Consider the following 23,122-nt stretch of genomic DNA (forward strand, 5'->3'; position numbering starts at 1 on the left):
CACCCACTGCCACCCTTACCTCTGCATATATCTGATGCTGGCACCCCCAGCACAAGGCACGGGTGCCTTCATGCTGGCCAGCAGCTTCATCGCAACTGTGCCTCAGTTTCCCCACTCAGAGAGCCCTGTGGGTCTGGGAAGAATGAGCCATTGATTCTAGGAGGATGAAGTGTTTCCTAGCTGTGTTTTGATCCAGGGATGAAGCAGCAAGGAGCATTTCCCATCAGAAGAACACAGAGAAGCGGTGCAGCCCAGGGGAATGAGGCAGGATGTAGATGACCAGGGTAAGGCAAGGGAAGAGGGGAAGATGCCCACAACCACTGTGATAGCCCCCGGTAGACCTTGATGAAGCCAAGCGTTTGCAGCCAGCTCTGTCCCAGATTTATCTCGTTGATGAGGGTGACCTAAAAATAGGCCCCATATTTGTGCCAAGGCGAGCAGGATGGTGACACTGGATCCCAGACCACCGGGCACCTTGAAGGGCAGCTGTTAATAGCAAATGGAGCTGGATTCCCTCGGGGACACATGGGGACACAGGATGTGGTGGGCAGGATGCAGCCATCGTGGGGGCAGCAGGAAGCTGGGCTGCTATGGGCAGGGGTGCCTCTAATCCCCCTGCATCCAGAGGGCACCGGGAGAGGAGGGGACACCCAGAGCCTCACAGCCAGACCAGCAGCTAGACCATGGAGCCCCAAGCTGGGGCGAGGCTCTGTATGGGGGTGATGTCCCCCCCGGCACATCCTGGGGGGTTCTGGGGAGAGCAATGCAGCACTGAGGTATCTGGGGAGCTTTGGGCCTGGGTCTAGCTGGATGATGGAGATAGGGGTGAAGCCGTTCAACCCCTCGATGTGCAGACAGCCTGTGCCAGGATGAGGGAGAGGAGCAAAAAACCCAGAGAGGGGCAAAAGCAGGTTGCAAGGGGTCCAGCCTCTAGACAATGCGAGCCACACAGCAGCTGGTGACAGGGGCACGCAAGGTGGCCTTGGGAGAGGGCTATCACCAGGGGCTGAAGGCAGGGAGGTGGGCTGGGACCCTCCATGTCTACTGCCATGCTGTGAGCCCATGCTGGGGATCAGGAGCACCAGTGCAGCTACTGAGGACACTGGTGCACGGTGAGCTGAGGCACCTCTCTTTTGGCTCTTCTCCATGAGCCCAGCCCCTCTGCAGCCTCTCCTCCCCGCTTCCTTGGGCAGGGTGAGGCCAGGATCAGGCCAAGATCTGGGGACACTCAGAGACCTGCAAAGGCAGCTCTTGAGGTTGGGGGGTTCTACCTTCTGTGCCCCCCACCTCAGCAGCTTACAGGCAGAGCTGCAATGCTGCCCAGAAAAATGCTGAACCTACCCATGGCTAATGGGCTCCTGAGCCACCCAGGCGGGGGGTGGCCATGCTGTGAGGAGGCAGAAACACCCAGTTCCCTCCCAATGGCACAGCCGCAGCGATGCTGCTGCGGTGGCCTGGACACATGCCTCCAGCTCATCCCCGCTCCCACCTTTGCAAAGCGTGGGCAGCTGCGCCAGGTGCCAGCCCACCCCAAGCTGGGTGCGGGGACCCGGAGTGCAAAAAAAAAAAAACCTGCGTGCTGCCAAAATGAGTGTCAAACCCGCAGCATGGCTCCCAGGGGGGCATATGCATGTACCCCCGCACATTTGATGGGGCCCACGTGTTGGGCACCCAGCGCCACGTGTGGGCATGTGCGCGCAGATGGTCCCACAGGTTGGGGGGCCGGGAAGCCGCATGCGTGCAAGTGTACACAGTGGTGTTTGGGTTTGCACGCCCATGTATGTGTGCGTGCACATGAATAGGGCTGGTGCGGCAGGGGCTGGCTAGGTATGAGCGTGGGGTTGTGCATCTACTGCATGGCTGCTCTGGCACAGAGCAGCCACCACCCACAGCTGCCGCCTGCCCACACACCCTGCTCTGATGTGGGGCAGCTGTAATTACTGTGCCAAGGCTCCCTGCTGCAGCAGTGCCCACAGCACTGGGGCCTCCTGCAGCTACAAAATCCCTGTGAGCTCATTTGTGGTGCTAATTAATCCCACTCCCCCCAGGGACTTCCCTGCCTCCTGTCACACCATAAGGCTAGAGGGGCTGGGAGATGGCTGCATCGATGCCCCCCACCGCGCAATCACAAAGTGCCACCAGCTTGTCCCTGGGTGCAAGCTGGGAGCTCCTCTTTGCTGCAGCATCTTCCACAATGCAACTCCAGCCAGGCATGGAGCAGTGTTGGGACCCACGTTGGGTGATGCTGTGCCCCATGCTGCTGGAGAGGAAATCTTCCTCCCTGGTCTCAGCCCACCCCATCTTCAGCCCTTCTGCAGCCTGGGATCATGTCTACCCGCACTGAGACAGAGCCCAACCTGTTTGCTGTTGCTCTCCCCATTTTACCCCAAGCCCATCTTCCCTTGGCCCTGCACCCAAAGTCCCTTCTTGGCTTCTGTGCATCCCAAGTCCATGCACTGCTCCCCTTCCCTCCTGCACCCTCACAGCTCTCCCACAGCCCAGCCACAGCAGCACACACATACACGAGCTTGTGAGCTAGACAGACCTGGGTGTGAAGAGAAATTGAGGGAAGGTAGGAGAACCAGCACCAGCTCTGCCATGCCCTAGCCCTGAGCAGAACTGCTGCGAGGACACATCTCACCCTTGGCTGATCAAAGAGGTTTTCTCATGTGGGTGAAAGAAAGGGGCAGGGTCCCAGCTGGTCCCAGCCCTCTGGGGTCCACTGACCTGGTGTGGGAAGGGCCTGGAAGCATTTCTTGTTAAGCTGGAGCCTGCAGAGTGGGGATGGGTGAGGCAACATGCCTTCAACACTTGACCCTCCATAGCCAGGTCTCCACATGGGTTTGGGTCCATCTCTCCACAGCCATCACTGCACCACTGCTCCCTGCGTGTGGCTGGCACACAGCCATCAGGACACATTTTTGAAGCCAGGGACTTGGCTCGATGGTGCAGCAGTTGCATGCAGCTCCCCCCCCTTGCAGAGCCACGGGGTTGCTGATGTCAAAGCGGCAGACGGTGGAGAAGGTGCAGAAAGTCAGCTTGACCGTATCAGCCTTCAAAGATGGGCTGCAGGAGCAGCCGGCGGCGCGGCGGCAGACAGAGGCTGGGGGCACGTGCCGAGGGACACTGGAGCAGACGGTTCAAGAGGGAGAGGAGGAAGTGCCCACAGGGCCCTCGCAGCCGGAGGAGGGCAGTGCCATCAAGGCTGCATGGGAGCAGCTGTGGGATGGCCAGGCTGTGGAGCCAAAGGAGTTTGACCGAGCCAACAGGTTCACACCACCCGCCTTCATCCGGCCGCAGCAGGAGCTGCATGATGATGAGCCACTGGACATCAGCTTGGAGCAGCGGGAGCAGGAGAACAGCTGAGCATGGAGCAGGGGTAGGAGGGAGGAGGCCAGGGCTGGAGACACGCAGGGGGTCTGCAAGCATCCATGGTGCCCACTGGGCAGTGACAGCCTCCTCGGTGTTGGCTGTGTGCCTCCAGAGGCTGGAGGCAGAAGCACTGCTCTGCGTGTTTGTCCATGCAAGCCCTATGGACCAGCCTGACCACCCACACCTACAACACTCACAGTCTAGCTATCTGCAACCCCATAGCTTATCCATGCACACCTGTCATCCTACAGCCCAACCACACCTGCAACCCTACCCAACCATCCACCCACAACTACAAGCACACATCCCAGCCAACCTACAACCTTACAGCTTTTCTGTCCATGCCTACAACCAGCTAACCCACAGATCAAAACTTCCATCCACCCACACCCACAGCCCTATAGTCCAGCCAGCAGTGGATGGACTATGCATGGACACAGTCCATCCATACATATGGCTCTACAGCCATATACTTTCTTCCTATGGACCCATACCCACTCCTCTAACCCTACCTGGCCAGAAAGCCAGCCATGACCCCACCACACACCTGTTGACTGTGCCATCACCTCAAAAACCTGCCCTCCCATCCCCTTGACACCCCTACACCCATCCCCACCTGTGATGTGGTACCCCCATGTTGGGGAGCACCCACACTGCCTCTCTGAGCAGGGTGCTGAGCCGCAGCCGATCATCGCTCCGCTGATACTCAGCGATGAGATGTGTGAGATCTGTGAGGTGTGGACAGCCGAGAGCCTCTTCCCCTGCTGCATCTGCAGCCAGGTGTACCACAATGGCTGCCTGCACCACATGGGCTACCTGCAGAATGACAGTACCATGGAGGTGATGGAGACTGCACACACCGAGACTGGATGGAGCTGCTACTACTGCGTGAGTGCCCATAACGGACACCAGCAGAGTCCCATGTCATGGCCTGCTTCAGGGTGCTGGGGCTCTTGCTGCTCCTCGGCTCCTGCCATCTATCCTGACAGGGAGCCACCAGGGGACTAGAATGTCTTCCAGTACCTAAAGGGGGCCACAGGAAAGCTGGGGAGGGACTCTTTGTCAGGGGTTGGAGTGATAGGACAAGGGGGAATGGCTTTAAACTAAAAGAGGGGAGATTTAGATTAGATATAAGGAAGAAATTCTTTATTCTGAGGGTGGTGAGGCACTGGCACAAGCTGCCCAGAGAAGCTGTGGATGCCCCATCCCTGGCAGTGCTCAAGGCCAGGCTGGATGGGGCTTTGGGCAACCTGGGCTGGTGGGAGGTGTCCTGCCCATGGCAGGGGGGGTGGAGCTAGATGATCTTTAAGGTCCCTTCCAACCCAAACTGTTCTGTGATTCTATGACACCAACCCCTCCCACCGTGGTCATATGCTAACGCCCACGCCTGTCTTCACCCTCTAGGACAACCTCAATCTCCTGTTGACGAAAGAGGAGCTGTACAGCCTGATGGAGACTTTGCGGCAGTGCAAGATCATTCCAGGTGCGGACCCTCCCCACGGCAGGATGGGCTGAGCCCTCACTCACCCATCATGCAGCCCTTGGGCTGAGGGTGTCACCACTACCCTGACCAGCAGAAGGTAAAAGTTCTGCTAAGGCTGGCAGCCTTGGGTCCCCCATAGCAGTCGAGGAAGCAGGGGAGGTGGGAGGGATGCATGGCACTCCCAGATGCCCAGGGAAAGGCTGGTGGAAGGGATGCCCCAAATCTGCCTCCACAGAGACCTGCCTGACGCTGGACGACTTCCTGCACTATAAGCACCTGGTGCACAAACAGCAGTTTGAGCAGCCCATGGGGGAGGCACAGGAAGAGTGGGCCACCCTGCAGTTCTCTGCCCTGGACCCCAACAAGAAGGGGCAAATCAAGTGGCCAGATTTCCTCTCCCACAAGTCTATCCAGCTGCTGCAGAAACTCCGGCCGCAGGTATGGCCACGGTGCCGGGGCTGGGGCGTCCATTGCAACTCGCTCATGACCCCACAGCTTTTCCCAGATCTTCCCTGGCCAGTGAAGGGGGTCCCCAAACCTGGCATGAGTGCTCCTTGTTCCCCTCTCCGACCCCAGAACTCCCTGCTGCAGCTGCTGACGGCCAAGGAGCATGAGTGAGCATGCGTGGCCTTCCTGGTGCTGGACCAGGACAGCGATGGCTTCATTGGAGAGAATGAGTGCCACAAGGCCCAGCATGCCTGGTTCCGCAAACACCAGAAGGAGACGCCATCCTGCAGCGTCAGGTACAGAGATGCCCACGGAGGGGCAACCTTGGTGTGGAAAGAGGCTGCAGCCCTTCCCTCATACCGTACACCCACTCCCTGCTGGCCACGGGGATGAACAGTGCCCTGCTTTCCTGCAGTATCAGCCATGTTGGGCCCATGTCAGAGAGCAGCCCCACCAGGAGCGGCAGCGGCAAAAGCCAGGAGAAGATCCTGCTGGCCGTGGAGCAGGAGGAGGCCAGGTGAGGGGGCCGCTCTGGAGGGTGGCGTGCACCCCGTCTTGGAGGAAGGAGTGGAGGGGCAGTGGGGTGGGCATCCCAAAGCCCTCCCCATTGGGGGCTCCAGGGGGTGACGGTGTGACAGCATCATCCCTGCAGGTGCGTCGACTGGCCCAGCTTCCTGCGGGAGAACGTTGCCTACATCCTGGCTGCCTGCCCCAACAGCACTGCCATCCACCTGCAGCTGCCAGCCTAGCCCCCTCTTGCCCGCCCGCCAGTCCCGGCACCATCTTGGTTGGTGATGCCTTCCCCATGGGGGAAGCCCCGTTGTCATGGTGACCTGCCCCACATATCCCATTGGCTGAGAGAAGCCCTGCCCCCTTCGCCCTGCCTGCCAATCCCACGTGGCTCCCCACTGCCTGCCGGTGGGGAGCCAGATGCTGATTGGCTGGCGGGAAAAATGCCACTCTGCTTTTCCCCCTGCCTCCATGTCAGATTGGCTGGGAGGTGCCCGAAAAGGATGGGTGGTGGGCTGTGACTGGCTGAGGGAGGCCTGAGCAGGTGCAGCCCTGGAGAGCTCTGATTGGCTGAGGGAGAAGCAGGATGGTACCTTGGTGCCCCAGAGGCCCCCTCAGCAGGAGGCCTCTGTCCCTGGAGGCCCTGGGGTGCAGAGGCTCCCCACTGCGGGGAGGCCATCCCCACCCCACCATGCTCATATCCCTGGGGCCCCCAGGGCAGCCACCAGCAGCCTGGGAGCTGCCGCCCACCTCCTGCAACCACAACTTGGGAGTGCACAAGGGGATGGGTTGCTCCATCCTCCATCCGCAAGGAGGAGGCTTCGTAGGGCAGGGGTGAAGAAAGAGGCCAGGAGGCAGGAGGGAAGGCACAGAGAAGCAGGATTCTCTGCAAACTTTACCCCATGGGCACCAGGGATGAAGGCCAGCCCCCTCCAACCCACACCCACAGCCGTGTGGTGGCTCCCACCTGGCAAGGATGTGCTGCCACCATGGCCTCACCGCCACCTCCCCAGCTCAGTCAATGAAGGCACCATCCCACTCAGCTCCCCCTGCCCAAGCCAGTGCACTGCTCCCCACTTCAGGGACTCCCTCCCTTTCAAGCTGTGAGACAATCTCAGAGTTTCAGGCTATATGTGAGGCCAGGAGATGCGCCAGTGCCATGGGGGCATTTCAGGTGCCGGGTCTGAGGTGGGGCGCAGGCGGGCTGGAGCCATGGCTGGAATGAGCAAGCAGCCAGGGATGGGACAGCCTCCATGCTGTACTGGGAAGTGTCCATTAAACATGTGTCCAACCACCCTCTGGCTGCCGATCATATGAGGCACACACCACAGCCACAGATGCCAAGTGGTGCCCACCTGCCTTCTCCCTGGGAGTTTTTTGGGGACCCCACTGCTGCCCAATGTGTTGAACATCCTGCCTTGGGCTCAGGTCCCTTTCCCATCAGGCAGACTGGGCCTCGTGTCCCCAAGAATCCCACAGCAGTGATGGATGGAGGAGCTTGTGCCTGGAGAGAGACATCAGCCCTGTCCCCACTCTTCCATCTCTCTCTCATGAGCGCATTCCCAGCCCTGCCATGGGAGGAAAGCCTGTGCATTGGGATGAGGATGCTCTTTGTCCACAGAGGTGCTGGATGCTATGAGCAGGCAAAGGGAGAGCCCTGAGCAGTGGTAAAGGTTGGGTGCTGAGAACAGGCTGTTTGCAGCAACGCTGGGAAACCCAAAATAACCCCACAGAGACACAAAGGGCACCCCAGAGGTGTTTTAAGAATGGTGTCAATGACTGGAGGCTCTTCTAGTGCTAGCCACATCCCTGGAGCACCCAGGAAAAGCTGCTGGTGGCACTTGGTCTGCAAGAACCAGGCTGATAGCAAAGGAGGCTTGCCTGCCCATGTGGACTTTCCTGCAGCCTGTCCCCATGGCTGCAGTTCCCCAGCTGAAGGAGCTGCCGTTGAGTCCAGACCACGGCAGTGCTGTCCAGTCGATCCCATGGAGAAAATCCAGGCACCCATCGCCTGGAGGAAGAGGATGGTGGAAGGAGGAGCTAGTGGGTGGTTTGGGCACCTGAAGTCAGGATGCTGCGGGTGGGCGATTCTGCACTCACCTGAGGAGATGCTGGTAACTGCTGTTGGAGCTGCAGAGAGCTGGGGCAGAGAACAGATCCTGGGGGTCCTCAGGGTGCAGCTCCTGCTGCCAGCACCCTAAATCCACACTGAGCGCTCCGCAGGATCCAAGCAGGGGAGCAGATCATGAGCCAGGTTTGGTCTCTGAAACAACCTGTGAAATGTGCATGGGGGGGGTCCCTTTCCTGCTTGCCCCCCCCCTTGCTCTCCAACCCCTGGGACACCCCAGGACATGTGGGTCTGTTCCCAAACCACCCTGCCACTGCAGCTGTGCAGTGCCACAACAGAGCCAGCCCCACTCTGCTCCCAGCCCTTCCCCATGCCTGAGGACAGGGCACAGAGGCATTCCCAGTCCTATTGTCCCCTTCCATCCCACTGCTGTAGCCTGGCACCCCTGCCAGGCCACGTGGCCTGCTCCTGTCCCCAGGGAGCTTGCTAATGAGGGATGCCCGCTGGCCGGCTAATGAGGCTGGCCCGCATCCTGCAGGGCTGTGCTGTCACCACTGTGCCAGCTGCCCAGCGTGCACGTGGTGCCACAAGCTGCAGGTCCCCAGCCAGCACCAGCCAGGGAGCTGAGCACATCCCCAGCCAGCCGGCACAGGGTGGGCAGTGCACAGGGTGCTGCCATGGCATCTGTCACCTTCTTCTCAGCTGAGACTGGTGACCTCAGCCTGGCCATGGTGGGGAATGTGCTCCTGTCCACAGAAAGCCTCAGTAGTGGGCAGCCTGCCTCCAAAATGAGGCTGCAAACCTCTCCCAGATGCTGGTGTGAAGCATCACAGGTCCCAAACCCCCGATCAAAGGATAGGGATGCTCTGGTGGGATTTAAGGCTGGAGCAGGAATAGCCCAGCCCCACGGACCCTGCTCCTACTCCTCCCTATTGCCCAGATCCTGCCAAGAAGGAAATTCCAGGGTGATAAAATTCATTTTAGTGAAAATGTCAGAGCAGTCCACAGGTCCCTCACTGCCACAGGGTGCCATGCATGGGTGTTGTGTTCCTCATCAGACACCTCCTCACTGAGGGCTCTCCCAGCCTCAGGGCCCCAGGGGAAGGTCCCAACATCCTGCAGCACTGTGCACCCAGGTTTCACTGCCCAGCCCAGGGTGTCCCCATTGTCCCAGGGGATGCTGCTGCAATGGCATGGGGAGGTTGCATCCTCTGCTGGGTACACAGCTATTGCACAGGGATACCAATCTGCCCCAACAATCTCTGCTTGTGGGGAAGCTTGTGCTTGGCTTTGCACCCCGGGGTGCAGGAGAGCACCCTCATCCAAGCTTGGGCACCTGCAGACTTGGCATGGCCCCAGGGCTCCCCTGGTTATGGCCAGGTGCCATCAGGTATGATGCAATGGGAAGGTGACCACAGTGTGCCCCACACCAGAGCCAGCCACACACTGGGGACATGTGTGGCAAGTTGTCCAGACATGGGCAGACAGAGGTGACCCAGCAGGCTGAGACTGCCAAAGGGATGGTCAGCAGCCACCAGGAGGGAAAATGGGGTGTCTCTGGGCGTGTGCCAGAGACAGCAGTGGTGACAGCTCCTGGAGGCACTGCCACCCTGGCAGCCCCACCATCCATCCCTCCAAGTCCAGAGCAGGAGTGACAAAGCCAAGCGAGGACAAGTTTCTCAGCTCCACTGTCCCCCCAGCAGCACCCCGAGAAGGGACCAGGACCCTCCGGGGACAGAAGGAGCTGGGGTGGGATGCGAAGGGCCATAGGAAGCCCTCCCAACCCCAAGCAGAGATCTGGCCACACGGTGTCGCCCCTGCTCCACGCCGCGAGCTCACGGTGGCACTCGTGGACCTGCGCGCATCCCTGCCTGTCCCACCGGGGACGGGGACACGGCCTGGCGCGGCGGCGGGGGACGAGAGGTCCCTGCTGTCCCCTGTGCCAGGGCTAGGGCCCGGGGACAGCAGGGACAGCCCAGCCCTGAGCCCCCCCACTGATGCCATGGCTGTCAGAGCACGCAGGGATGAGGGATGTGGGGGCTCCTTTCCATCCTCATCTTGTAGGGGTGTTTGCAACCCCCCTTCTCCTCCTGCCCCAAACATGGCTCAGACCCCTGTCTACTCTGCCCCATTGCATCCTCCTGCAGGTCTCCTAGTGGGGCCCATGATCCTTCTCCCCATACACACTGTGCCCGGGTCCCATCCTGTACCCATGCAGGGCCAATCCTGCAGCATCCCGCTGGTCAGGAGCAGCACCCAGTGAGGACGCTACCCTCTGCTCCCAGAGGTCGGGGAGCCACCCTTTGGGTGGGGAGGAAGGGGGCTGCTGGAGTGATGGAGTCAGTGGGCAGGAGAAGGAGAAGGAAAGAGGGAGATGGGTTGGGAACCACCATGGCCACCAAACAGGGGCAATGCAAGAGTTGTGCCCATGGTGGGTGACTGCCAGGTCACGCACTTTGCATCAGGAGCAAGGACTCAACCCAGACAGCCCCAGCCTCCCGCAGCCTGCGGCAGGCTCCCCTTCCCCACAAGATGCATGGGGAGTGAAGCCACCTTCTCTCCTGTCAGCCCTGAGAACCCCTCCTCAGATGGCTCTGACATGGCAGGAGGCTGCCAGCCTCCTCCTTCTGTCCACAGCATGCTCACTCCCATGGCACAGTCACACATGAGGAGGACACAGGGGGGCTGCATGGTGCAAGGATAAGGGGAGCACTGTGCGTCAGTGGGCTCGGCCAGCATCCTGTGCTCTGCTGGAGGCTGTGACTCATGCTGGCAGCCCACACAGAACCCCGACAGGGTGTCCAGGTCCTTTCCTGCGTCACTGTAGGGAGCAGCATGGGAACAACAAAAGTGCTGGGTACCTCTCTCCGTGCCTGCTGTGCCTTCCTGCCCCCATCACCCTGGCCCTGCAGGGGGACCAGGAGGTGGCACAGGGGATGACGGCCAAAACAGAGGGGAGGGAAATGGTTTGGGGTAGGTCCTACCTTCCCATTTCAGCTGCGCAGACCCAAGCCCTGCTGCTGGTGTCAGAGCAGATGTTGATGGTCCCTCTGGAGAGCAAAGGCAGGCAGTTGTATGATGCCATGACTGTCCCCCCACATGATCCCTAACATCCATACTGCATCTGGGATGCACCCCTGGGCCTGACAGCCAGTACATGTGGTCCCTTCTGTTCCTCAAGCCCCCACACTGGGGCAGCTCAGCAGGGACACCGGTGACAAGACATCAGTACACAATTAATCTGGGAGCCCTATGGGGCTGAAGAAAACCTTGTCTGGCCAGGGAGGGAAGAAGGCAGACAGGGTACCTGGAATGCACAGATCTGGCTCAGATTCACCCCAGCAAGCCAGCCCAGCACTTGGCACTGGGCTGGAAATCAGCCAGCCAGGGATTCAGAGCCTGGTTTGGGTTACATGTACCCCACACAGGAGGCAGGGCAGCAGAGTGGCCCCCAGCCTGCCCCAGTGCCCTGGTTTCAGTTAGAGTTAATTTTCTTCCTAGTAGCTGGTAGAATGCTATGTTTTGGCTTAGGATGCTGATAACACCCCGATGTTTTAATTGTTGCAGAGCAGTGCTTACATCAAGACAAGGACGTCTCAGCTTCTTGCTCTGTCCTGCCAGCGGGCAGGCTGGGGGTGCAGCAAGAGCTGGGAGGGGACAGACCCGGGACAGGTGACCCAAACTAGCCAAAGGGGTATTCCATACCATCTGACGTCATGCTAAACAATATATAGGGGTGGCTAGCCGGGGGAGGAGGGATGGACTGCTCAGGGTTAGGCTGGGCATCGGTCAGCGGGTGGTGAGCAATTGCATTGTGCATCACTTGTTTTGTACACATTATTATTAGTAGCACTATTATTGTCATTATTGCTATTATTATTATTATTATTATTATTTTCCTGTCTTATTAAACTGTCTTTATCTCAACTCACGGGCTTCACTTTCCATTTCTCTCCCCCGTCCCAGAGAGGGAGGGGGGAGGGTGAACGAACGGCTGTGTGGTGTTTAGCTGCTGGCTGGTTAAACCACAACACCCAGCCCCCCACGCACCATGGCATCCTGCTATATGGGGCTTCCACAGCCCCTCTCTGCCAGCAAAGCAATGACAAGGGCAGCAAACGGGGGTCACCTCCTGTTCAGCACAGGGCACCCCGATACCCAGAAGACAGCCAGGGACTAGCAGCAAAGTGATCTGGGGGCTGGAGCGAGCAATCTGCAAGGAGCCGCACCCAACTATATATGTCTTGCTTGGCTGAATGATGACTAAGGAAGGGACATGAGAGCAGACTGCAAACCGCCAGGCAGAGGAGGAATTATTTAGGTTGGAGTGTGGGGGTGAAGCGCGGGGGGACTGGAAGGAGCTGGGTGGAGGGAGGAGGCTGGTGGGATGCTTTGGCAGCATCCCCCTCCCCGGTCCTGGGTACCAGGCCAGAGAGAAGCTGCACAAGGCTTGGGGGATGGCATCCTGAAAGCTTCCCACATTTGGGGAGAAAATCCCTCCAGCCAAAATGGGGGTCCTGCCCTTCCCCAGCCGCACAGCCACCACCTCCCATGTGCTGGTGCAGAGACTTGGCATGCTGCAGAGCCAGCAACGCTGTGCAAATTCCCTGCCAAAGGGACTTGTATGTGGTGAAACACCTGACAGCTGCCTGCACAGGGCAGCAGCAAGCATGCACAGCCCCATCCTTGCCCAGCCGAGGCATGCAGGCTGTTTGCAGGAGCTATTTCTGCTCACCTCTGTTATAAATGAAGTCTCAACTCAATCTGAATTTAGTAATATTTATACTTATAAAAGCTATAAAAGGTATAAAAGGCAAGTAAACAGCGCTGGGTGTGCGGGGAGTCTGCGCTCCACCAACACGCACACACAAACATCAAACATTCTAAATATACAGAACATTGCTTTACATACTAAACCCGAGTATGCCTATACAATCAGAAAAGGTAACAAACAATCCTTCAAGTTCCATGACTTAACAGTCTCCATTTCCCATTCCTTTTCTTGATTACTAAAAGTCTCCATTTTCCATTCCTTTTGAACAATATGTTTTGAACAATATTGATTAAGGAGGCATTGGGGAGGCAAGGACAATCCCCAGACATGGACTGTATATCTCGAAACAAGACACTGGAACTCATGATAAGGAAGCGGCAGACGGACAGAGAAACAAATGTAAGGACTATAAATCTCAAAACTGGACATTGGAATTCATTATAAAGATACAACAAACGGAAGAATTAGCAACAACCAGCTCTCGCAATTAAGAAACATGCCAACTCAGCAGATTCCTGACCAAAGGTGAAAAGTACACTGTGAGGAAGACTCGGGGTCTTCCTCCCAAAGACCCCTGCCCATGTCCCAAAGACCCCTGCCCACAATTCTTGGGAGGCTCTATGCAGGCGCAAGGTGCCAAAAGGCTAATTAGCATGAGAAGCGAGGGAAGGCGGGGATAGGTAATGCATATGTATAGGCGCTTGTAGAATATTGATAGATTGATTGTATAAATTCAAGACTGCTTTCCGCTTTGGGTATGCACGATAGGTGGAGAGATCCCCCGTGCATCCAGCGCTGCAATAAAGAATATACCACTTAAAGGAATTTCGGCTTCGATCTTTGAATCAGTCTTGCTTTAAGCTGTCAAGCAACTCGGCCTTCAGGCCTTATGTATCCCGTTCTTCCTGGATGGAAGAAAAGCATATCCATCTCCTTTTCAAGGCCAATAGGCCTGGGTCAAAAGGCACATTAAGGTCACCAGGGGGTGTAACAGCAAAAGCCTTCGATGGCTGTAGCAGCAGAGGGGCCGATGGTGTAGCAGTCGGATCAGTAAAGGAGCCAGCAGCTCCCTCACTATCTGGCAAACCACACGTTTCTGACTGTGGTCCCACAGGGCTCTTTAAGGCCTCAGAGACTGCCTGCCAGGTGCCGAGCAATCCCACTGCAACCTTGTCATTTTTAGTTGCAGAGTCCCACACCTTGACATTGATTTGGTCCCATGTTTCAGGCTCATAAACTGTCCGATTGTTAAGAAGGAGAATAAGCTGTAAGGTTACCAGGACAGTCTTTGTTCCTAAGGACGTATGATTCCCCATAATGCGCAACTGCTTACCAGCGAGGGGCAGTTGTGTGCACAGGTCCGCTTCTCTCAGCTTGAGCTTCTCTCCAGCTCCAGTGCACCCATTTCCAGCAACTTTCAGTACGAGCTTCTCTGAGCAGTTTGCTGAGTTTGGCCGAACCTATCTTCATGAGGCGATCAGTGTGCCTGTTCCCGTCCTGGTCTCCGTTCTGCTAGCCTGTTCCTTTTCATTCCTTCTTTCTGCTTCTTTATTGATGACAGAACTTCATCACATCGTGTTGCCTTTTTTTTTTTTTTTTTTTGAGGGCAGGCTCCCCTCTTATCCCCTTCTCTCCACAGCAGTTCTTTTCAAAACAACTTTTCATTGGTCAAACAACTTTACATATAACAACAACGGCAAACACCCAGCAACTTCCATGCCTTAATGGCTGGAGAACAAGCAACCGGAGACAACATGGAGTCTCCTGAATCACCCTTCTTTGTTCCCTCTAAACTCTTTTATATTCCTGATGGCCTCATCGTTAAGTCTAATGTTATCTCAACCATGGGGCTTGCCGACCCCCATGGCCACACTCCCAAATCTCCCCCTTCTTTATTAATATCAACCATTTTCTCGACACGAATTACCACTCCATATATAACACCTCCCATGCTGTCTGTGGGCACTGCACTGTCGCAGGCCAGCAGTGGGGACAGCTGCTGGGGGACAGCTGGGTGCTGGCCTTGCAAGAATTCACCCTGGTACATATGAGGTGAATTTTTATCAGTGGGGAGAGGAAGGAGGAAAAACGACCCCGCTTTGTGGCATCTCTCTTGTGCACAGGGAATGTAGCCGAGGCACACACATGCCCTTCAGCCCAGGAGGATGCTTACAAGGGGAGAATCATTTCTAACCCCAAAACCCCAATGACTTGCAGCCAGGAGTACCCCAAGGAGTTAACAAGATCTCCGGCTCCTTTTAATGGTGCGGATGAGTGGCAGAGTTAAAAAGAGCATAAGATGGTCAGGGAGGGCAGATGAGGTTGGGTATGGGCTCCACTGGTTGATAATCTACAGGCTACAAGAACAGGACCATGGTCCAGGAAAGGAAATTAAGGAAGGGGATATAACTCAGTGCCTGCCAGCATGATTTCATGCCTGTGTGTTCAGCAACAATGTCAAATAATCTTGGCTTCTTTATCTGATGACTTTATAATTCCAGTTAATAAAACACTGCTGCAAATGAACCAGGCTGCTGTCAGGCCATCCATCTCTTCAGTACCCTAACCCTGCTATGGAGAAGAATTGAACAATGCTGGGGAAGTGCCATAAGGCCAGCGGCTGGCCAGAACCCAGCCTGGGGACTGCCAAGCATCACCCCACCTCCCAGGAGCAGTGACACCTCCATTACCTCTGGGTCCCCTCTGGCCCAGCGCGAGTGGTATGCCATATCTGGCAGGTCCCTGGGCTGGCAGCAAGGGGGGACTCAGAGACCAGGGCATCACCTTGGCTTCATCTCCAGTCTCCTCATTCTCAAAGCATCCTGACATCCTCTTCTGACAGCCTCGGCGTAGCCTGGAAACAGCAGTACCGGCATGGCAACAGCGGTACCGGCATGGCAACATGGGTGCTGGAGGAGAGACAAAATGCCAGAGGATCCCTCTTGCCTTGGTCGGCTTCTGCTTCCTGGCCGCTCTGTGCACCCAGGGACCTCCAACAGGGGACAGCTGCTGTAGGCGCCACCTCCTTTGCTCCCTATTGCCTGGCATTGCATGAGATCAGTTGTGGGGTCTCAGCACGGATCTGGCAAGTCCTGGCATCTCGGCAGGGAGCTGTGGTGGCACATGATGTCGGGGGATCATGGGGACTGATAGCAGGTGGGGGGCTCTGGAAATGCAGTGCTGAGGGGGCTCTGGGGCATGCACCCCCTGTTTAGCAGCTGGGCAGGATCAAGCCTGGAAATGCAAACCCAGTTGGTGGGGTGCAGTGAGACAGCGCAGCACAGCCCCCACATAGTGCTCCCCCATCACCCAGTTCTGTCCTTCCTCCAGCACCCCCAAGAGGTTTCAGAAGTCAGGTGGTGTCAGGGCCCCAAATTCATCCCCTACACCTCCCTGAGCAAACACTTTGAGGATTGTACATGAGAGAACAAGGAAAGCAGACAAATGTTTTTAATTAGTATTTTTGGGCTGCCAAAGGCTTTTTCTGGCTGCAAACCCCTCCATCCACCAGAGCAAGGGAGACACCAGAAGGATATCACTGGGCTGCAGGTAGGGTCTGCAGCCAGAGCATCCCCTCCACATGGCTGGAGACTTGGCATGGGGAGCAGCACGGTTATACAATGTGGTGCCAGGCAGGAGAGGCAGCAGGGCCAGAAGGGGTACGCCAGCCCCCAGCATGAATTCCCTGACGTGGCAAAACCTCTCCCAAAGCCCCCTTGCCACCCACCCCTGCACGCAGGCACAAGCCCATGAACATACGCAGGCAGGCGCCCACACACGCCTGCCTCTAAAGGAGAAGCCTCGCCAGAGGCAGCACTGAAATAGCAACTTGCCTCATTCATGCGGCCTCCCCGGAAGCCAAGCCGGTGCAGGCAGCACAGGCACAGGCAGTCATCTGTACCAGACGCGCTCACCCCCCAGGAAACTTCCCTGCAGCTGCTGCCTGCGGCACCCGGCTCCTAAACACAACGGGGTTTGCACACGCACACGCCTGTGCTTGCATGTGGCCCTGCAGACCCATCCCAGGGCAGGGGGATTTGGGGATGGAGCAAATTTCACCCACCACCCCTTTGCGATGTGGCTGAACGCTCACACCTGTGCTTCCCAAGGGATGGAGGTCTCCTGCCGTGTTTTGGTCCCAAATACCCACAGCAGGGAGATGCCCCCTTAGCATGCATGGCGAGCAAACCTTCACCCTGTGGTCAGAGGAGACCCTCCAAGCATGAGCATATGAGCATATCCCCAGGAAAGCTGACCCCCATCTCCTGCCATGGTGACACAGGGCTTTCCTTCCCTGAGAAAGGGGCTCACAAAGCACACGGCCATCCTCTTCCTCATGCCATTGGACTCCCCCAGGGTCACCCCCTGCAATGGGGTGACACTCGCTGTTGCCATCCCAAAAAGAGCAGAGGCTGTCTCTCCTGTCACCACTGCAGACAGGTGTCCCAGGGCTCCTGGGGTCTCACTCTGTGACATGCATGTGACTTGTGCAATGTGTGCCGGTATGGCATGTAAATGTGACCGGGCACATGTAGCACGTGTGGCATGTTGGCAAGGCACATGCATGGCATATGTATGTGCATGATGTGCAATGTGTGAATGCCATGGGGCATGTGATGTGTGCATATACACACATGTGGCACAAGCTGTGCTTTTCCTCCTGGAGGGATCCAGAGCAGAGCATGCTCAGACCCTGTCCTGCCAGGACATCCCCACAAGGTACTGTGACCTAAAACCTGAAAACTCCATGTCTAAGCTGGAAGGTCTGGCCTAAGGTTATCACATTAGCAAGCACACTCCTGTGAAATGTGTTCATCTGATTTGTGTCAATATGGAACAATGCTAAGGCCGCATGATGAAATGTGACCTTCTGTCTTACATACCCTTGTATAACCACAAGTCTAAGAAAAACAGAGTGGTTAATGTACATGTATATAGTTCTTGTATCTTGCAAAGGAATGGTCTAGCAGTTCATGTCAATAGAGGGTTTGAAGGGTAAACCTTGAGACTCGGGTCTAGGGAATAAGAGAACAAAGGAGTTTCCAAAAACTGATGACTTTTGCATGTGACGCTGCGCAAGTCTCTGATATCCGGCTAAGAGATGACCAAATAAGGAGAAAGGGGAAGCTGAAGAACAACTAAAGGACAAAGCCTGGGAGGAAGACTACAAGCCTTCAGTACGAGCGACCCCCCAGAGGGACCACTGGAGACCAATATGCATGCGTCCGTGGGATGGTTCAGGTCCCAGGAAACTAATTATAATAACCCTGCCTTTTCTAGAAGTAGTAATGAATATGTATCAGCCTGGGAGCATAAAAAACAGCCGCCTGATGTAATAGGTGTGCATCTTGGTGGAGTGGAGACTCCCAGTGCACCCAGCGCTGTTTGCTTGCCTCTATTCGTTTAATAATTTGTAAACTTTAATTGCAATCCTATTCGGGACTCAGTCATTTATTACACTCCTTTGGGATGTGCTGGCTCATGGCATGCTCTTTCACACAACCTGGGGCAAGTGCAACATGTGCACATATGTGAACACGTGGGGCACAGCTCTGAACTGGGTTCAGCATGCCCAAGGCACACATTTGGGGCAGAGAGATGCCTGCTCCCTGTCTGAACCCTGCCTGCCCCCTGGTGTGACCCCACTCTGCCTGCGTCCTTACGTAACCTGGGAGTGGGACAAGCCACTGCACTGCATGGGGAGCACGTTCAGCTCATTTCTTTTCCTTTTTTTTTTTTTTTTTTTTTTTTTTTTTTTTTTCCTTAAGCCTGGGGAAGTGCCCAAGAAAACATCCCATCTCCACCACCCACCCCCTCACCAGCAGGCTCCCAGCAGCACCCAGCACCACAGTGCAGCGCCAGCATGGCATGCAGCACCTGGCACCATAGGCACTGAGGGGTGCACCTGGAGGGAGCAAAAGTACCCAAAGCCTGCACCCTATACCCTCTGGGTGCATTTCCTTCCAATTTATCACCCTCATTTTTCTTGAGCTTATCTAGAATTTGAGACCAGCCCCGAGGATTTACATTCTTCCAGATCACTTTCCCCCTATGCCAGAGCGAGCTGAGCACATGCTGTTCCCTGGTCATGCAGCACTGCCAGGGGTTGCGTGCTGTTTGAAGGACGGCACTTTTCTGAGGAGCAGACCTGCAATTGTCCCAGTGTGCAGCAGCTCCCCAGGGCCACGGGTAGTGCAGCCAACCTGCTTTGGGCACACTGAATGAGTTTTTGTTCCCCTTCAGCAGCAACAATCTCTCCTCCCCACCTCCCTCCCACTCTTCCCCCCTGCTTTGGGCTGTGCATTCAGTGCCGCTTCCCTTATTGAAGGCTGAGGCACAGGGGGAATTAGCCTGAGGCTGGTTTTGCTCCAGCATTAATTTTCCCAGCCCTTTGTCAGGCAGAGATGCTGCTGTTTGTTTGCTCCCCGACCATACCACGCTGTAACTTTGGATTCTTTGCTTTCTGTCTTTCAACAAATTGAAGAGAGGTGTTTGCCAAGGCCCTCTTTAACCTTAACCCACTGCAGGCTGATGGGCTTTGCCTTGTCCCCAGCTCAGCACAGGCACTGCACTCAGGAACCCCGCAGCCAGGCAGGCAATGTCCAGCCAGAGACAACCATGGGCAGCTTTATTGGGGTGCCTTTAGCTGCATCCTCCCAGCCCACCACCTTGAGTAACGGACATGGCTTTGGGAATTAACCCCCCCCCATGCTCCAGATGTGGCCCCACAGCTGTACGGATCAGTAAAGCCTCCACACAGCAGGTTGTTGGATGCCTTTGAGGCAGCCTAGGCAAATCCAAGTCCTTTTCCCTGAGGAGCAGGCAACACATCCAGCAAAAACCCATGTGCCAAGCACCCGCTAGAGCTAGAGGCATCTGTCAGGCAGGACAGGGAGAACATGCCCAGATACCATGGTGGTGATCACTCAGGGAGACCAGATTAAGCAGAAAGCTCCAAAGACACCCTGAAAACTCCAAGGACTGCTGAGTCTCTGTCCCCAGCACATCACCTGCATCCCACAATGATCTCTGAGCAGCCACCTGCCATCGGGCTGGGGCAGTCACAGGGAAGATAGTTTGGGAAGCAATGAAGACAAGAATAAAATAAAAGCAAGCCAACCTGTTCTTTCAGAAAACTGCCATTGGCAGCCAACCCCCAGGTCATTTTTTTTTTAAGAGGTAACACTTTGGTAACACCACGGAGGTATTAAGCTTCCTACAGCAATCAACTGGGCACCACTTTGTGCCCTGATGAACTAATAGGATCTTGGCACAATCAGCTCCTTTTGGAAATTACTGATTAGATCCACAGATCCACAAGAGGAAGAGCATGAGAGGGACACACTCCCAGTAGATGCGGAGAGTTTGTCTAGCTCTGACACTAACCACCTCCAGCCATAACCCATCCCTGCTGGGAACATCCGTGGTTACAAACTAACTTGGAACTATCCGCAGGAGAAAACACCAGATGCCACAGCACTCTTCTGCTGAGGAAAGCAGAGCAAGCACCAAATCAAAAGCTGGTAGGTGAAATGGAGACAAGCCAAATATCAGCACATGCTTCCCATGTGCAGATGGGTCTCCAGGGGTGTACAATGCCATTCAGGCTCCTCAGCAAGGCTGGCCTCCCTGCTGGGGGTCCCCCAAAAACACTGCAGCATTACCCTTGTTGCCTTCCCGTCCCACTCCCATGTGCTCTGCCCTCTGGTTTTGGCTGCTCCACCAGAGTCTGGGCACAGGTGTGGGCACCAGAGGAGACTAAGTCCTCCCATGCAGAGCCACTTGCATCTTCTCCATGTGTCTGACATGGGAGCCTGAGGGGCTCACCATGGGGGGCTTGCTGCAGTCAGCCTGGGAAGAGAGGTCTGGCAGGGGCCGGATGCCAGCACCAGCTGGGAACCACTCGAGAATAGAGGCAGGAAGGGGGAAAAATGAAATGAAATGAAATAATAAAATAAAATAAAATAAATAAAATAAAATAAAATAAAATAAAATAAAATAAAATAAAATAAAATAACCCATCTGGCAGCACAGACACTGCCGGGAGAGGAAGCAGCAGGTTGAGCTGAGGACACGGCTCATTATGCCACCCCCGTGGGTGCACAGCGTGGAGCGGCTGGCTCCGCCACCGGCAGTGCTGGCAGGGGGAGGCAGCGGCCCGCATCCTCAGCACCGATGCACGAGGACAGATCAAACATCATCATTAGCACTAATAGCGGCTTTCAGCCCCTTCCTCCTGTGTGCCCTCAGGAGACTGGGGAGGCTCTGATGAGATGCAGTGCCACAAGGACATGGGAGAGGCTGCTGGAAAAGGATCTTCTAGCACTGTCGCCATCCTCAGAGGTTTTCAAGACCAGGCTGGATAAAGCCCTGAGCAATCCTCTCTGATTCCAAGGCTTTGAGCAGGGGTTTGGGCTAGAGACCTCCTGGAGACCCTTCCTACATGAATTGCCCCAGTGCTCAGAGCCAAGCAGGCACAAGCCTGCCTCATGCTGGGACTCATGACACAGCTGGGGTTACAGGGGTTGGCAGAGCCACCCCTGCTGGGTGGCTTCCTCTGGGGATAGGCAGGGAGCTGGCTGAGTCCAGAGGAACAAGGTCCCCATTCCCTCAGGACCATGGTCAGTTTGCAAGCAGGAGCTGCCCCCAAGCCCGACCTGGAAGGCTGAGCCCCACCAGCGCCACCTTGGAGATGCAACCACAGCAAGGACACCAGAAAGTGAGGAAGGGGGCAGTAATATGTTAATGTCAATGTTAAACGTTAACGTTAACGTTAATAATAATAATAATAATAATAATAATTATTATTATTATTATTATCATCATCATCATCATCATCATCATCATCATTATTCGGGTATGGATTTTTCTTGCAGCCCTTTCTTCATCCTGCAGCACAGGGTGCTAGAAAAGGAGGGCAGCATCTCCAAGGATGGGAGCAGGCAGGAAGAAGAGACAGCACTGAATACGTGGGTGTTGCTCTCGCTGCAGAGAACAGAGTACAAACCCTGATGCTGCTGCCAAGCCCGGTGTCCTCAGATGCATCTCTGGAGCTCACCCAGACGGAGACTTCCCTGCGCTGCGTGGAGCGGGGGAGCCCGAGCAGGACTGGGGTCATGGCAATGGCAAGCACCTTGCTCCTGCCCACCTGCTGAACCATGCTGGGATCCCTGTGCCCTGGGCAGGCTGAGCTGTGCCCCACAAACACCTCCAGCTCACGGGGGCTATGGTAGGGCCAGGGGAGAGGTCTCCTTCACAGCAGTATGACAGCAGCTGGGGACTTGGCAGTCACAATGTGGGTCAGGAGTTAGCAGAGCTCAGTGGCCTCATCTGCTGCTCTGACCTTCAAACACCAAGTAATGATGTAATATGTGTTTTAACAGAAAAGCAGCCCTACACATTCCCCTGCCTCCCAGTCATGAATACCAAGAGCCAATGCCTTGGGAAGAGCTGAAGACTGAGGTGAGCACAATATCCCTGAAACATGCTCTCCCACTCCAGCTGCCCAGAGTCTGGGGATTTCCTGAGCCAGAAGCATCATCACTGTGCTTGCCAGTCCACAGTGGATTTTCTCTTCAGGAATTTGCTTAATCACTTTTTGATCCCAGACAAGCTTTTCACACCTTCCCAGCATCCACTCCCCCAAGGCCAGCAGCTCCAAAATGTTAATCCCAAATTGCACCAAGAAGCATGTTCATGCCCTGAGGTGCCACTGCCTATTTCAGCACATGACACCTGCAAGCCCTTTAAGGGAAGAAAGCTTAAGCAGCCATTCCCTGCTCACATTCCCCCAGCCACACATGATTTTATTATTCTCCGTCATCCCTCCCTCAGTCATCTCTTCCCCCAGATGGAAGAGAGCTAGTTTATGTAATTGTTCCTTGTATGGAAACTGCTTCATACCTTTAATTATTCCTGTCACCCTTCCCTGCACTTTTCTAGCATTTCTTTAAAAGGGTGCCGGATGTGCTGGCAGACAGGCTGTGGAGGAAGAGCCGTTTTGCTTAAGACGGCCACTGTCAGGCGCAGCACCCAGGGAGGGAAGCAGGAGCTCTGCTGACCCTTCCCTTGCCTAGTTTTTGGTGGCCTACAGGCTGCATCCAGCCCCCACACTGCGGGCTCCTGAGCCAAAGCACTTGCTCTCGCAGCCCTTGTTTCAGCCCACGCAGCTGCACGCCAAACCAGTCATTCATGGACACAGATACGGTCAGTGCCAGCTCTGCCCCAGGGCCTCCAATGCCTTTGCTGATGAAAGGCTGGGAAAGGGAACAGAAAGAGTTTGCAAGCCCAGGACATTGACAGTGCACTGGATGAGTGGCACGAGCCCTTTGTAGCAAGAGCAGCAATCCCTCTGGGTACACAGATAGCAGAACAAATAGACAGCAAGATAGACAGATAACAGATAACAGTAAGTGCTGGTTTAATATCGTGATGACTCAGATGCTGTGCAGAGAGCACAATGAAAACA

At 55.8% G+C, this 23,122-nt stretch overlaps 1 protein-coding gene and 1 pseudogene across 1 annotated transcript in view; both read left to right on the plus strand.

Annotated features, from left to right (window-relative positions):
- Positions 1–23,122, plus strand: part of LOC137846711 (uncharacterized) — a 420,446-nt gene that overhangs the window by 35,769 nt on the left and 361,555 nt on the right. The window lies entirely within an intron of this gene.
- On the plus strand, positions 1,602–7,175 carry LOC137847154 (PHD finger protein 24-like; annotated as a pseudogene).

This window comes from Anas acuta, chromosome W (genome assembly GCF_963932015.1).
Source record: "Anas acuta chromosome W, bAnaAcu1.1, whole genome shotgun sequence".
In the NCBI taxonomy this organism is placed as follows: domain Eukaryota; kingdom Metazoa; phylum Chordata; class Aves; order Anseriformes; family Anatidae; genus Anas; species Anas acuta.